Consider the following 14742-nt stretch of genomic DNA (forward strand, 5'->3'; position numbering starts at 1 on the left):
ATATCATTCTTACCCCACAATCAGATCTCCCTGAGGTACACATCGTGTTGTTCTATCTCTTTGCATTATCCACCACGTGCAACCTGGTTCCTGAGCAAAGACAACCCCTCGACTGGGTTTGTCTGTACTCGAGGCAGAATTGATCCACACAGTCTTCCCTAACAAACCTCTGATATGTACCACTGGGACTTTGTCTCCTTCTGTTACGTTCAGGGACTCAGACTGGGCAGGACCTGCTCGGTTGGTGGAACCTCGGGTGTTAACTAACCAGGTGGCTTTTGCCAGATGCTGCTCCCAATTCTTGAAAGATCCCCCACCCAAAGCTTTCAACTGGGTTTTTAGTCGTCCATTGTACCTCTCCACTTTTCCTGCAGCTGGTGCATGGTAGGGGATATGGTACACCCACTCAATGCCATGTTCCCTAGCCCAGGTGTTGATAAGGCTGTTCTTGAAATGAGTCCCATTGTCTGACTCGATCCTCTCAGGGGTGCCATGTCTCCACAGAACTTGCTTTTCAAGGCCCAGGATGGTGTTCCTGGCTGTAGCATGAGACACAGGGTAGGTTTCCAACCATCCAGTGGTGGCCTCCACCATGGTCAGCACGTAGCGCTTGCCCTGGCGTGTCTGGGGCAGTGTGATGTAGTCAATCTGCCAGGCCTCCCCATACTTGTACTTGGACCACCGCCCACCGTACCAGAGGGGCTTCACTCGCTTGGCCTGCTTGATGGCAGCACACGTCTCACAGTCATGGATAACCTGAGAAATACTGTCCATGGTTAGATCCACCCCTCGGTCTCGTGCCCACTTATAGGTGGCATCTCTGCCCTGGTGGCCTGAGGCATCATGGGCCCATCGAGCGGGGAATAACTCTCCCTTATATTCCCAATCTAGGTCTATTTTGGACACCCCTATCTTTGCAGCTTGGTCTACCTGCTCATTGTTTTGGTGCTCCTCATTGGCCCTACTCTTGGGTACATGGGCATCTACATGGCGGACTTTCACAGGCAGTTTCCCTACCCTGGTAGCAATGTTTTTCCACTCACCAGCAGCCCAAATTGGTTTCCCTCTACGTTGCCAGTTAGCCTTTTTCCACCTCTCCAGCCATCCCCACAGAGCATTGGCTACCATCCATGAATCAGTGTAGAGGTAGAGCCTTGGCCACTTCTCTCTCTCAGCAATGTCTAGGGCCAGTTGAACAGCTTTGAGTTCAGCAAATTGGCTTGATCCACCTTCTCCTTCGGTAGCTTGTGCAACCTGTCATGTGGGGCTCCATACGGCTGCTTTCCACTTCCGGTTCATCCCTACAATGCGACAGGAACCGTCAGTGAAAAGAGCGTAGCGTGTTTCTTCTGGGGGCAGTTGGTTATAGGGAGGAGCCTCTTCAGCACGTGTCACTGGTTCTTGTTCCTCTACATCTGTGACACCAAAATTCTCACCTTCGGGCCAATTTGTAATGACCTCCAAAATCCCTATATGGGCGCGCTGAGTGATGAGAGCAATCCACTTGCTCCATGTAGCACTGGTGGCATGGTGAGTGGAAGGAACCTTGCCTTTGAACATCCACCCCAGCACTGGTAGTCGGGGTGCCAGTTCAGTGCCTATTACCTCCGAGGCAGCCTGGACTCCTTCATAGGCAGCCAGGATTTCTTTCTCTGTTGGAGTATAGTTGGCTTCAGACCCTCTGTAACTTCGACTCCAAAATCCCAGTGGTCGATCCCGAGTCTCCTCAGGCACCTTCTGCCAAAGGCTCCAGGACAAGCCATGGTTCCCGGCTGCAGAGCAGAGCACATTCTTCACCTCTGGTCCTGTCCTGACTGGGCCAAGGGCTACTGCATGAGCAATCTCCTGCTTGATCTGGACAAAGGCCTGTTGCTGCTCAGGGCCCCACTGGAAATTGTTCTTCTTGTGGGTGACCAGGTAGAGAGGGCTCACGATCTGACTGTACTCAGGAATATGCATCCTCCAAAAACCTATTGCACCCAAGAAAGCTTGTGTCTCTTTCTTACTGGTGGGTGGAGACATTGCTGTGATCTTGTTGATGACATCTGTAGGAATCTGACGCCGTCCATCTTGCCACTTCACTCCCAGGAATTGAATCTCACGAGCTGGTCCCTTTACTTTGCTCTTTTTAATGGCGAAACCAGCTCCCAGGAGGATCTGGATGATTTCCTTCCCTTTCTCGAACACTTCCGCAGCTGTGTTCCTCCACACAATGATGTCATCAATATACTGCAGATGCTCTGGAGCCTCACCCTTTTCCAGTGCAGCCTGGATCAGTCCATGGCAGATGATGGGGCTGTGCTTCCACCCCTGGGGCAGTCGGTTCCAGGTGTACTGCACTCCCCTCCATGTGAAAGCAAACTGAGGCCTGCGTTCTGCTGCCAGAGGAATGGAAAAAAATGCATTGGCAATGTCTGTAGTGGCGTACCACCTTGCTGCCTTGGACTCAAGCTCATACTGGAGCTCTAATATGTCCGGCACGGCAGCACTCAGTGGTGGAGTCACTTCATTCAATGCACGATAGTCCACAGCAATCTCCATTCTCCTTCAGATTTTCGCACAGGCCAAATGGGGCTGTTGAAGGGTGGGTGGGTCTTGCTGACCACCCCTTGGCTCTCCAGCTCTCGGATCATCTTATGGATGGGAATCACAGCATCTCGAGTGGTCCTATACTGCCGTCGATGCACTATAGAAGTGGCAATTGGCACTCGTTGCTCTTCTCCCATCATGCATCCTACTGCAGATGGATTCTCAGACAACCCAGGCAAGGTGTTCAATTGCTGGATGCCCTTTGTGTCTACAGCAGCTATTCCAAATGCCCATCTGAGTCCTTTTGGGTCTTTGAAGTACCCACTTCGAAGGTAGTCTATGCCCAAAATACATGGGGCCTCTGGGCCAGTCACAATAGGATGCTTCTTCCACTCATTTCCCGTTAGGCTCACATCAGCTTCCACCAAAGTGAAATCCTGGGATCCCCCTGTCACACCAGCAATAGAAACAGACTCTGTCTCCACATGTCTTGATGGGATTAATGTGCATTGCGCACCAGTATTGACCAAAGCTTTGTAGTCTTGTGGTTCCGATGTGCCAGGCCAACGAATCCACACAGACCAGAAGACACGATTTTCCCTGGCCTCTACCTGGCTAGAGGCAGGGCCCTTCTAAGCCTGGTTATCATTCTTTTCCTGGGTGTATGTTTTGGATGTTCCTTCGAGGGGATCAGACAGGTCATCATCATCATACCTGGCCGTTCGGCTACGGGCAACTGGAGCTGCTTTCCTCCTGGTGGCTTCCTTCAGTTCATGCACCCGTCGTGCCAGAACAGCAGTAGGTTTCCTATCCCACCTTCTCATGTTTTCCCCACAATCACACAGGTAAAACCACAGCTCAGCTCGTGGGGTGTATCTTCTCTCACCATCTGGGAAACGTTTGCCTTAGATACCGGAACCTTGGATCTGTACTGCTGAAATTTGGAGAAGGTCTTCTTTAATCTCCTCTCTAAGCTTCTTATGGTTCTCCTCTATCTTATCCTCTAAGTTCTGCAGACGTGTTTCTACCGCTGCGATTCTGGCATGTGTCGGGCCATGTACAGCATCTGCATATGCTCGGAGCTTCCTTGCCATGTCAAGCACAGTCTCACCCCTCTCATCCCTCTTCATGATGGCTAAGGCAGAAGCCTATTCATGTGGCCCAAGTCAAACGAGTTTTCGCCACATCACAGACGTGCATGGTACTAAGTCTGGGTTCCTAGTTGTTACATCATCTGAGAAGATAATCTCTGCCATGGCCATTTCTCTCAGGCATTGGATCTCTTGCTCTATTGTCTTCCACTGAGTTTGCTGCATATAGAGATCGTCTGCACACAGGTATCTTCCTGCTACACTTCTTACTTAGGACCCATTCCCAGAGGCTGTGAGAGTTAGCCCCCCTCATCATTCCTTGGTCTATGACAGGATCCTGTGACAGGGATCCCAAATGCCTGGCTTCAGTGCCATCCAAAACGGTAGCCTCGCCTGCAGCATCCCAGAGACGGACCAGCCAACTAATTATGGATTCATCAGACCTTCGAGTGTAATCCTTCCGTAGGCCACGAAGGTCCTTCAGGGAAAAGGACTCAATATTGGCATCTGATCTTGCACCTGCTGCTTTGACTCCTGACTTTATGTCAGGAGGCACTGGGGTTCCTTCTCCTTCATCATCATCATCATCATCATCATCATCATCCACTGGTTGATTGGTCTTGTCTGTGCATTTCCCACTTCTAGTGCTGGTAGCAACAGCCATGGGTTTAGCTGCTGGCTTCGACCCTGGAGTGTTAGCTGCAGCCTGAGTCACCGGGACAGTTGCTGATTTATCTCCCTGCCCCCCTGCCTCTGTCTGCTGCCCGACAGTATCTAGCAGTGTGCGATAAGCATATGCCAGGGCCCAGCTCACTGCAATGACCTTCCTCTCCTTAGGCTCATCCTGGTACTTCTCTTTCAGATATTTCTCCACCTCAGCTGGGTTCTAAATTTGTTCATGGGGAAAATCCCACACTATAGGGTCAGAGAATTCCTTCAGGATTTGGCCCATATCCTCCCATTTCCCACACCACTTAGGATTTTCCACACCAGGGTTTACTCCTGAGTCAGGGGTCTCATCAGCCCGTCTAGAAATCTCAGCCCTCATTCTAGAGAAGCAGCAGGCTGTATAGAGGAAGGTTACCAGATTGAATACCAGGAAGATGGTTTCTTTAACATTGAAGGGAAACTGAACATCCTTCACTAGTGATGCAACTGATTCATAGGAGAAGGAGGAAAGCAGAGGCTGAAAAACCTCATTCCCTCCTGCTCCTCCTGCAACAAACTGGATGCATAACCATAGCCATGAACCATTCATACCTGGAGCAGACCCTAGCATGTTTATAAACTTCTTGCACATTATTGCCACCAAACCCAGCAGGATAGCTATTCTGGTCACAGCCCCTCTGATGTAAAAACTACGTATTAGGGGCAATACTAAAGCTATTTCTGGATAAGAAAATAAACCTAGGGACCAGAGAGGTATTAAAATCTCAAAAAACCCTAGGGACCAGAAATGCATGCAAACCTTCACCCCAACAGACATTATGAATCCAAAAAGCATGGCTATTAGCTGATTTAAACAAACACAGAGTAATAGCAGCCAAAATGCAGTCAAAACAGGGTTTTTCCACTCTCTCTCCTGCCCCACATTGGGCGCCAAAGATTTGTCCTGGTTTAGGGCAAATTTGTTAAAGAATCTGCAAAGGAGGGCCCCTCCAGAAAGCAAAATACACACGGCCCCTCCCCCCAACCGGTTCGGGAAAAAATTCCTCAGAGAGAGGTGGAAAGAACCTGTTTATTTGACTGGCCCCGCACCCCCCAGCACACAAAATTAACAATACCCGATGACACCTCTCTGAGAAAGATGGCAAAATCAAAAAGTCTCTTTTGGGGGGTGGTTGCTCTGTTCTCAGTCCCTCTGGCGCTGGGCCAGTTGCTGCAGCCGAACCTTCGGTGTTCTCGGGTCCCAGTCCGGAGCAGGTTCGAGATGGTCACAGAAACAGGAGAGGAGAAACAGTCCAGGAAGCAATGTGGACTGTTTAGCTAGAACTAGCTAATAAGCAGAGGCAGAAAGCAGAGCAGAAGCAAGAGCAGAAAAAGAGAGCAAGCAAAAGCAGCATGCTGAAGCTGGAAGTGAAAAAACAGCCTTATGTACTGCTTGTCTCTGTGTCCCTGATAAGAGAAACCCAAACAAAACTTCCACTCTTCAGAGCCAGTCTTAAAGGCACAGAACAGATGAATGGGGATATACAAGCATCATAACGTCACCCCAGGACAGGCCACTAAGATGACCAGAGGGATGGAGCACCCCTCCTACGAGGAAAGGCTGAGAGAGTTCAGATTGTCCAGCCTGAAGAACTCTACAGGGATGCCTCACTGGGGCTTTCTGGTACCTAAAGGGAGCCTGCAAGGAAGGTGGAGAGAGACTTTTTACAAGGCCAGGGACTGATGGGAAAGGGGGAATGGCTTAAAAGTGAAAGCAAGTAGGACTGCATTCTGTACTGTGGAGATGGTGAGGCACTGGAACAGGTTGCTCAGAGAAGATGTGGGCTCCCCATCCCTAGCAAGCATTCAAGGCCAGGTTAGGTGGAGCTCTGAGCAACCTGGTCTAGTAGGAGGTGTCTCTGCCCATGGCAAGGGGTTTGGAATGAGATTATTTTTAAGGTCTTTTCCAAGCCAAGCCTTTCTAGCATTCTAGAATTCTATGAAATTATAGACACATGTAATTTCTTAAAAAAAACCAAACAAAAACCCAAAAAAACCCCAAAAAGCCCAAAACCCAAAAAACTAAAAAAACAAAAACATACAAACCCCCCCCAATACACAAAACACAAAGAAGAGCAGCAAAAGAAGCACTTTAAAATAGACAATCGTTTGCATTATTCTTTGCCTTAAGTCCACACACCTATACTGAGATGTATATTGGCACACACACACATACATTGCAGGGTTTCATTTAAAGCATGAAGAACCACTAACTCAGTTTGCGAGAAAATTATGTCTGCAGCTTTATGGTTTAGTGCAAACATCAACAAGCCTTTCTGTGCTCATCACACCCATAGTGTTATAGCTGCATCAGTTTATTTCATTCTTAAATCAAGTTATCCTCAATCACAACAGGAATACTACTGCACAAGTCACTGCAAGCCAGTTTGTTTAGTAGTCAACTGTAAAAATGTTTTAGTCCCTGTGCACCATTGGCCACGGAATTCTTTTTTCTGAAGCCTTTCATAGCACTTCTGGCAGCAAAATAGTGTGGTAAGAACAAAATACTATAGATAACCTCCTCTGTTATCTCAGTTGCTAAGCTATTGCTTGAGTCAGTTAACAATTCAAAGGCCAGTATAAATATTTATATTTTAATAACATTGGCCAAGCCCTAAGACAAAAGAAGCACCTTAAAACAGAGGACTTAGAGATACAAATAATTTGAAATAGAAACTCCATGTTACTGCTAAAGAAAGGTTGTGCGCATATAAACTGTCATTCATTCTTTGTCATCACTCAGAGGATTTTGACTTTGTTTTAAAGGTAGAAGTGAAATGTTAGTTCTCCCGAAGTTAATCTGTAATTTCATCCATCAGAAATGGTGTTACAAGTTTGCTCTATGTCTTACATCAGAAGCAGTTTGACCTGTATTGTGTGAGCTCAGGGGGACAGGTCTCACACTGTAGCTTAATGACCAGGAGATGAGAACAAAACCCTCAGAACTCTGGCTCTGAGGCAGCAGTAAAAGAACAAGAAAATGGAAAAGAACAACCCACTAACCTTCAAAAATATTACAAGCTTCAAACGGATTTTTCTCAAAGCACAAAGAACCTTTGTTAGAGCTTCATTTAGTATATAGTGGTATGGGAAAGTATTGTTTGGAAGATCTGCCACTACTTTCAAAAGGTAGAACTTCTTTCTTCCTGACAAACTGAGTCCAGTGGTTTTTGTTCAGAGATTTCAAAATGCAACTGTACATATTCCCAAGGGTGAGGATGTTTAACTTTGGGGTTATTTACCTGGATTAATCAAACTGACAAATAAACAGGTGACCTGGAACCAGCTTTCTCTACCCTTAGTGGTGCCCACTCAGATTGACTAAATGTATATCTGCAGCAAAAAGCAAACACCCAAAGGGAAGAGGTCCAAACATAGCCACGGAAATATACAAATTCACAAGATCTCAAACAAGTTTGAGGAGTTATCATTTCCCTTCCAGGTGTCAAAATGCAAATTCCAATAAAATAATTTCAGTTCTGCCTTTGCACAACATGGCAGAAAAGGGTGACTCTTCACTGTTATTTTACCAAATACTCTTTTCTCTTCTCTCTCCCTCCTTCCTATATTTTTTTTAATAACAGCATGAATTGCTTTCTGATTTTACTCCTTGTTTGATTTTTCAAATATCAATCCTTTAAATTATGGCCAACCTAGAGATTTTTATTACTTTAGGCAACTGCTGCTCTGCTTAGATGGAGGATGGGCAGCGAAAGAGAAACACCATCTGGTTGTTCAGAAGAAAAATGACTCAGACTCTTCTGAAGAGAAGACCAAGGCATATCCTACCCTGTTTTCCATATCAGAGGTTCCTAATACAGCATCTTTATCTTTCTCGTAGATATTTTCAAATTCTTCTGAGCAGCTTCCTCAAACTGTTCATAGTTTGGCAATAAATAGAACATTCTAGAGACGTGCAGCAAATTTTGCCTCCACTTAAATTAAATCATCTTCACTGTGATCAAGATTTTGTCCACTATGTTGTTACAGAAAAAAGATCTAACAAGGTACAGAATACATAAAATAGCATTTTCAACTGTTTTGCTGTTCGTAAAAATCTTGCCTGTGGACATTTCACAGAATATTATATTTTTTCTGTATTAGATTAGCATCCTTCAGTGGAGTGGAAAAAAAGACAAATATGGCTCTTCAAAAAAAATTGCACAAGATATATAACAGATATTTCAATCAGATTCACATTTTAAAGAATGAGTCCTGTAAGCAGAAATTTTTAGATATATACCATGCATATAATCAGTGTAGAATACAGATAATTTTCCAGTTTTCTCTATATAAACTAAATGTATACATGGAGTTACAGGCAGTCAGTTTTAGTTTTGTTACATTACATGCATTCAACACTCAGCTAACCTAACCTTAGAAGTTCAAATGTCATATTTCTTCTGCTACCATGCTAAAGGCAGGATTGAAAGGCAAGTAAAAACATTATACTTGAAGATTTGCATGGCTTGAGGAGTGCTATTATTAGTATTATTATTATTTCAAAAATAATTCCACATATGTTCGAGAAAATGAGACAGAACAAATATTCCACCGCAACATTCTATAGTGCAGGAAAAATTATGAGTGAGTGAAGGAGGTACATCCCAACATATGTCTAGTTGATATATTTCACACCATTGTGACTAAACCACACTGTTGAGAACGGGGGTAGGATGACTGTGACCTCCTGGAGCACAAACACAGCAGAGTTTGTGCTAGTCCATGTGTCTTCACAGGGCACTGGGCTCTGCTTAGCAGGATAAATGTGAACCCTTGCTAGATAGAAATACAAAGCCTCTTCCCACTTGCAGGACAAGGAGGACCAGAGAAAAGACAAGGTTTTGAATTAAACACTTACTTGAGAAAATCAATTTCATCAGATCACTTTTGTACTTTCAAGTCAGTTTCGTAATCCCTGCTTTTCAGAACAATTATCTCCAGACCCTAATGATGAGTTAACATTATTCTAAAACAAGTCACAGCCATTGGTACCTAACTTAAAGATATTTACAGATAGACTAGAAACAAACTGGAAGCACAGTAAGAGCTGGAAATTCCTGAAGTTTATGTAGAAAGAAAGTGAAAATTTTAAAGCTGATTTCTTTATAAACTACTGAAAAAAAACCACTTGTGAATTTGGCCTTAGTTTAACAAATATGATAAAAACATGACAAAATTTGAGTCAGTTTCAAGGCAGCTACTGATACTGCAATGGACTAATTCTATACATAAGAGAGTGTGACAGACTTCTAAAAAAATTTTGTAGAGATCCATAAACAGATAAAAGCAGTGCTTTAGCCAATTTTGTAACTTGAAGCAGCAACATTATTTTTAGAAAAGCACTTCTAAACATTTAAGAGCAGAATATCTTCTCTCTCCTTGTGAGTATACAAATTGTAGCAAAAGGTTGCTTTAATAAAAGATATGGGATTTTATATACATAATGGTAGCACATGTATGAAAAATTAGAATGATTATAAAGTTTCATTATTATGGCCAAAAAAGAATTTTAAAAACATCCCTAAAACCTGGAAATTGTTTCCTTAATCTAATATTTTATACACTGTCCTTGCAGAAATAAGTGTTGATTCTTCATGACATATTAATATTTATTTCTGTCAAACACTGGAGCAGAATAATTCAAGTTTTTCTTAGCACATTTTTTACTGCTGGGTAAATTGTAGCAGCAACAGGGTGATAAAATAAGATGATGACTGGAGGACCAGGGATGTGTAAAAAAAAAGTTAAGAAAGCATCAAATGTATTAATGACAAAATTGCTCAAAGGAGAACAAACTGTGATCAAGTATGTGTTCCTTCTAACATAGTTTTGTATCAAACTACTTAAATTTTTTTTATTGGTAAGAGCTTCAGTATAATAAGAGAAAGTGAAAAAAATTATCCAGCATAGCCTAGCTTCTTCTTGTGCAAGTTAGACCTATATTCATTTTGCACCTTTCCCTCTCACTGGCAAAAGTAGATTATCAATATTAAGAAGGGAGAATATTTTTTAAAAAATTTTTAATGCATACTGACTGAAAGCTAAATATCACTCTTTACCCTTTCTCAAATTTTAGCTAGCCTGTGACATGCCACAGAACTGTGTGGGTTGAAAATCAAATTATTAGTATTTTGAATGAATTAATCTTCCATTACAATCTTCTTTCTTCCACATTTTTTAATCCTCCTCCCTGGAATCAAACTCAAATGTGGCAAGGTCAGCATGCCTTCTTCAAAACAGAAAGTAAATCTACACTCTAAAAAACCCCTCATGCTCCATTTTCTTCCCCAACTCAGCAGAATTACATGCTAAGAGAATTACTTACTATTAAATGCTCCCTAATATTTAGAAGTAGATGAAGGGCCTTCCTCAGGGTTGGTTATTTCTGGGTGCTCTTTACAATTCTTACAAGTCCTTAGCTGGTGCAAAGAAGGCAGAGGAAAAGAAGAAAAGATGCATGAAGTGCACTAAATGTTTGCAATAAATTGTTATGGCAAAAGCCCAAGAAAAAAAGTTACACATGAAAGCTGTGCACTCTTGGTTCATAATTCGCCCTGATTCCTCCAAAAATGTTCCCTCCCTGTCAGCTTGTCTCACTCTCCTTCCCACTGTTTTCTTGGCTTTTTTTCTGCAGCTGAGGAAGCTTTTTTCCCTGGAAGTTGCTGCATGACCATAGCTTCCTGTGAAGCTCATGTGGTCATTTTAGCTTGGTTTGTTTTGTGCTGAAGGACACAAGGGCTGGTATTGCCAGAGCCCCCAGAATTCCATTGCCTACCCCAACCTAGCTGCAGAGGTGTTCACGAGTAAATAAGCTGATCACTCTGCAATGGTTGTCCTCTAATTCCCCTCCTACCTCTAAGCCCATCTGCCTGAAAAAACCCAACGTAACAAAACAAAACCAAACAAACACACACACGCACCTGGACCACTGATCAGGAAAAAATTATTCATGCCAGGCTTAAACTAGAGGACACCCCTTGCCCTGATTAAAAACTGAAGTGTTTTACAGCCAGGAGAGATAATACATGTGCAAAGCTGAAAATAGTTGCCACACCATGTTTTTGTTTTGTTACCATGACAGCAATCACCAATATTTTGAAGAGAATGACTGCTCACTGACACAACATGAGGACAATGGGAAGGTGTGTTTTCTTCACCAGTCCAGGAAGTCTCATTGTGTGTCCAAATGCAATTATTTCCTATGATGTCTAGGTGAAGTTATTATTCATCAGAAACAGAACCACAGCTGAGCTGGAGAAAATAAAATCTAATTCAAAAAAGGACCAGTGTAGAGATACAGAAGTTTTAGGATTTTGCCTCTTCAAATATTTGCTAAAAGAGGCAGAAATTTAAGGAAAAAAGTCTCAATATTTCTTGTATTTAAATCCTCTATCAGCTAGAACACAGAAATATTTTGGCAAATAGGTGAGAAATTGCTGTTTTGGCTGCCTTTTCTTTTATGCCTTTGTCAGTGTTAGAATCGAAACCTCTTACTACAGTCTACAGCTGGTATAGACCAATTATATTTTGAAGATAACATCAGAAAGAAACTTCACAGCAGTTGGTAGAATTCTTCATGTCTTCCTATCTTAGACCTATCTCCTCCTCCAGAGAAAGAGATATATAGGAAGACCTCTGAATGGGATATCATCTCTTCCAAGAACTCCTGAACAAGAAATGCAGCATGCTGCTGGATTTACAGGTCTCTGTCTTCCTTTCCTCGATCTCTCCAGCATTGTAAATGGTTATGGGACACAACACAGCCGACACACGTCCTCAGCTGACAATACAGAGAATGCAAATGGCAGAAAAAACACAACTGCAGGCACATCAGAGTGTCAGCAATGCTATTACTCATCTATAAAGGCATAATAATCATCAGCAACCTGCTTTTTTCCAGGGTATGTTCAAAAGAAGCAAAAACAGGCACACAATTAAGACTGTTTTCTTAAAAACATTGCATAAGAGCTTAGGCATTAGATCTACAGCTGTGCTGACTGCTCAACCTCTGTTTCAACAAGAACTACAGTGCTGTCATAAGAGTGCTCCAATGACACCATACCATTTCCTAGCAACAATCTATGTTTTGTACATAAAAAAGCGAATTAAATACTGCCTATCATTATGCTGTTAAACATTTTTCCCTCTCCCACGTAAAATAAAAAGTCTTATTTGGACATTATGCAGAACTTCAGACTGTGCTCTGTAATGTAATGAACTGCCAAAGAAGCAAACCTAACATAAAACAAGGTATTTCATGTTATCCAAATTGACCCTTCTGAAAATAAAGTTAGTGTAAGTTCATAATTCCATGAGAGATTCACCAAGTTTTAATCCTGCAATGATGGACTGAAATACCCCATAAGCAAATGGAGAGCTGGGCATTCTGCTTCTCACAGGGCTGTTTCTGAGGAGTCTTTCCTTGCAGAAGCAGCATCTGGTCTTACTTTCTGATATTCATAGTAATTTCTGATCATTCTGTGAAAAATCATTCAACTGCAAAGTGTTGCCCCCTGGCGTCCAAATATTTCTGGCTCTTCTCACTCTCCCACCCCCTGCCCCTTTACTTGCAGCCACCAGTTCGTGTGTTTAAACACACAATTCACAGTTACATACACACAAACCCTCCTGCAACACAAACCCAACTCATCTACATAAATGGAGTTCTGCAACAGTCAAGAGAAAGTTTAAATGCACTAGGAATAAATGCCATCCCATGGAGACACCCTAGCTTTACTTGTAAGGTGGATGGGCTTCTTCTCCCCTCCCCTTATCACCACACAGATCAGCATTTATAACACATATTCCAAGGATGGTAGAAGGGCAGAAAAAACCAAACCACAAAAAGCAGTGTATTTCCATCCATATGGAAGCAATGGTGTGCAGACTCCAAATACAGTGGCCAGGTAGATAAACAACAGCAAAGCAACAAACACAAAAATGAGTGGCATGGTAAGAACCAGCCCTTCAGTCTGGAAAACAGCGGTGGAAAAATCAGGTTATTTCTGCTGGTTAGCTGTTCAGGTCTCATCTGCATAAATATCTCATAATACCAATGCATCTGCCAGAAAGCAAAATAACTTCATGGCTTTAAAAATGTCTTTGTGCTTTTTCTTTTTAAATAAAGAGCAAGGGAGGAACAACAGAAAGTTTTTTTTTTTTATTTTTTTTATTTTTTACCTAATATTTACAGGTAAATTCTGTCCCTGTACTTGTGTATCTCAGAGAGTGGAATAAAGTTGCTCCATGCCAAATTCTTGTTTACAAAGATGTTTGCTATGTGTGCAATACAGTCTCAACATTCCCTTTGCTGCCACTGTGATGACTGTGCTAAAACATGAGTTTGATGATAGACATACAAAAGAGAAAAGAAAAAATCACAGTTATTTAGACCATTTTACATTTTCTTTGATATATTTCTATGTTGTGGAAGAACAGATCTAAGATTTCTCTTAACATTGCTTACATCCTTAGCGCAATACACTTTTTCATACAGCAGTTATTAGAGGGAAAAATTGAAAAAATGCATTTAATTTTTTCAATTTTTTTAATAGAAACCCTGAGTTGATTTTACCAAACACCCTAGGAATTTCCCCTCTATTTCAATGGTAGCATATTCCAACCAATGGGAACTCACAAAGTTTATTGACATATGGTGCCACCTAGCTAGAAGATGTTACACGTCATGTATTACAGATTTGAACAGAGTGCCATGGACAAAGTCGTCTCCCAAATGAACCAAACAGAAAATAGCTATCAAACACACTAGAAAGGAATGGTTTATCTTGGATTAAATAAATAACGATGTATGTTATATAAACTCACAGAACTAAATCAATTTTTTAAAATTCTTAATATTTAAATAAAACCATAAGATTAGAGGCCTTTACTTGTTAGTTCAAAGCTTTTCTGTGTATATGAACTTACCACCCGCAGAGACAAGAGCAAATAAGACCTAGGGAATTTTTTACCCTTCAATTAAGTAACGAAAGAACAGGCAAATTTCTTCTTAAGGCTTTTTTGCAAATAAACTACAATCATTTGGAAGATGCAACAGTGTACCACTGGTACCAGCATAGGCACATACACCAACAATGAAGAGGAGCAAGAGATTCTCTTTTTAGCACAAGAATCAGTAAAAATGCACTGTGACAAACAAGTAACTGAAAGACATTACTTCAACCACTTACTATAACATTTTAGCATTTTTTACCAGAGACTGCAAACTCAAGAGTTACTACAAAATTTAGAAGAACGAGATTTCTCAAAGAAACATGAAAGCTTTTCTTGTGGCATTTAGTGAGCCTAAGCTTTTCTTGTGGCATTTAGTGAGCCTAATCACGTGTCTCAGTACATTCAGCAAACAGGTTACAAGTCAATGCCACTTTTGAGAAGGCACCACAGCAAAAGC

Source organism: Zonotrichia albicollis, chromosome 1, assembly GCF_047830755.1.
Source record: "Zonotrichia albicollis isolate bZonAlb1 chromosome 1, bZonAlb1.hap1, whole genome shotgun sequence".
Lineage (NCBI taxonomy): Eukaryota > Metazoa > Chordata > Aves > Passeriformes > Passerellidae > Zonotrichia > Zonotrichia albicollis.